The sequence below is a fragment of the Otolemur garnettii genome, unplaced genomic scaffold (assembly GCF_000181295.1).
Source record: "Otolemur garnettii isolate 467f Iridium unplaced genomic scaffold, OtoGar3 scaffold00055, whole genome shotgun sequence".
NCBI classification, from domain to species: domain Eukaryota; kingdom Metazoa; phylum Chordata; class Mammalia; order Primates; family Galagidae; genus Otolemur; species Otolemur garnettii.
In genome coordinates, this window is record NW_003852450.1 from 2,108,962 (window position 1) to 2,111,721 (window position 2,760).

At 38.7% G+C, this 2,760-nt stretch overlaps 1 protein-coding gene across 2 annotated transcripts in view; it reads right to left on the bottom strand.

Moving 5' to 3' along the window:
* Positions 1 to 2,760, bottom strand: part of C4BPA (complement component 4 binding protein alpha) — a 52,738-nt gene that overhangs the window by 20,439 nt on the left and 29,539 nt on the right. The window lies entirely within an intron of this gene.

Here is a 2,760-nt window from a genome sequence, read left to right on the forward strand (position 1 = left end):
AAAAAAAAAAAAAATTAAAGTGAATATATAGAGAGAATCTAGAAACCAAGCCATATATCTACAGCCATGTAATCTTTGAAAAAGTTGACAAAAACATACATTGAGGAAAGGATACTCTTTTCAATAAATGGTACTAGGAAAACTACATTGCCACATGCAAAAGAATAAAACTAGACCCACATCTCTCACTGTATATAAAAATCTACTCAGAATGTATTAATGACATGAAGGTAGGCCCTGAAACTATAAAATTACTAACAGAAAACCTAGGGAAAACTCTTGTGGACATTGGTCTAGACAAAGAATTTATGACTAAGAACTGAAAAGTATAGGCAATAGAAACAAAAATAAACAAATGGGGCTTTATTATAAATCTTCTGCATAGCAAAATAAATAATCAGAATGCATAGACAACCTACAGAATGGGAGAAAATATTTTCAAACTATACATCTAACAGGGAACTAATATCCAGAATTTACAATGAACTCAAACAATTCAACAACAACAAAACAATTAACCCCCTGGGTGGTGCCTGTGGCTCAAAGGAGTAGAGCGCTGGCCCCATATACCAGAGGTGGTGGGTTCAAACCTGGCCATGGTCAAAAACTGCAAACAAAAAAAACCCTAAAAAATGGTCTAGGGGAAAGGTGGAGCAAGATGGCAGAATAGAGATAGTTTCTTTGCAGCCATGAATGGTGAGACTGGGAAGAAAAGACTCCAGATATCTCTGGCTTGTGGGCTCTGTCCACAACCCTCTGGGGCACAGAGAGGCAGCAGGAGATGTCAGGACCCCAAGAGGAAGACAGAAGCAGTGGAGAAGCAGCACAAAGGCAAGCACTTGTGGGCTGGCAGAGACCAGCCAGTGCAGGGGCAGCAGTGGCAAGAGTTTACAGACAGAGAAGACCTGCCCTGCCAAGTTTTTTGTTTTTTGTTTTTTGTTTTTCCTGAACCTAGGCACTTGACTGAGTTACCTTGGGAGAGCTTGGGAGAGCAAGCAAGTGATTTTGAACACTGTGTAGGGGATGGGACTGAGCCACTGGGCAGAGTGGAGCCATCATTGTTCACCTGCAAGCCAGGCACAGCCATTGTCGGAAAGCTGCCTTGCAGCCTTGGCCTTCGGAGTCCTAGTGCAAGGCCAGTCCTGGCCCTTCTGATAAGTGGGACAGCCACTCCTGGGGAGATTTGAGTGACACACACTTTCCTGGGAAAACCACTGAGTGGCAAAGGGTTATGGTTTGGAAAGGTCAAGGCATATCCATTAAGTGGGCTGAGAAGAACTTCAGGTTCCCAACCTTGTGGGAATTGAGGGCAAAGAAGTCAGGAAGATGGGACCAGGTCTCCTCAGCAAGACAGAGGCATCCAGTCTCCATCATTTACAGCTGTATCAGCATTGTGATTAGCATCTTTTACCTAAGAATATCACCTGTTACCCAGCCAATATACAGCAAGATATATATTTTTTCCTTTAAAATTTTTTTCAACTTTCCCCCCTAGACTTTTCTTTTTCATTTTTTTCTCCTTTTTTCTCTTGTAATTATAACTTTTCATTGTTTCCTTCTTCAATAATAAGGGCTTCATTTTTGCTAGTTTTCATGCCCTTGTTATTCTTCTTTCCCTCAATGTTATCCCTTAAAGCAAGAGTTCTCAACCTTCCTAATGCTGCAACCCTTTAACACAGTTCCTGTTGGTTGTGACCCACAGGTCTTAAAGCTTTTTGTTTATTTTGTTTTGATTTATAGCATTTTTGTTTTTTTTCTTTATTTAGTGGAGTTGGGGTCTTGAGTCTGCTCAGGCTGACAAAGAGCTCCTGACCTTGAGGGACCCACCACAACCAGGTCCTTAGAGGTTGGGATTTGTGGGTGTGGGTCAAAGTAGCCTACTGTACACCAGGATTACTCTAGTCTCTCTCTTTCTGTTCCTCTCTTCTTTTTCTGAATCATCCCTTTTACTCCCCCCTTTCCTTTCTCTTTCTCTTTTCTCTCTCTCTTTTTTTAATCTTTTATGCCTTCTTGCTGTTTAATCTTCTCTTCCTTTTGGTCCTATACCAAAAGGATACTTCAATATCTTAGGTCAGAGGCATAATAACTTAAAGAAGAAAAGAAAGTGAAAGGAAAAATAAGAGCAAGGAAACAGACAAAAAGAAAACATTCATGAGAAAAAAATAGCAGAAAAATCTTAGCAACATGAAAAACCAGAACAGAGAACCCCTGCTCCCCCAAGGGATCATGAAGTAGCTACTGCAGAGGATTCTACCTATAAAGAAATGTTAGAAATGACAGAAAGGTAATTTAAAATATGGACAATAAAAACAATGAAGGAAATTGCCTAGAAAGTGAAAAATAACCAAAAGGAAATCCAAAAATGAATCAAATAAGATATGGACAATATAAAGAATATAAAAAGTCCATAGCAGACCTTAATAAAGTGAAGCAGTCAATCAGGGAACTTAAAAATGCAATAGAAAGTATCAATAGCATCAATGTACACAGATACCATTCAATAAAAAAAAAAAATAAAAAATAAAATAAAAATAAAAATAAAAAAAAGAAAGTATCAATAACAGATTAGACATGGAGAAGAAAGAATCTCAGAAGTAGAGGATAAAGCTCTTGAGCTAACATAGAGAGTTAAAGAGACAGAAAAAGAGAGAGAGAAAGCAGAACATTCACTAAGAGAATTATGGGACTTTATGAAGTGTTCAAACATACAAATTATAGAAGAGAAGAAGGGGAAGAAGAATGCCCCAGAGGAATGGAAGC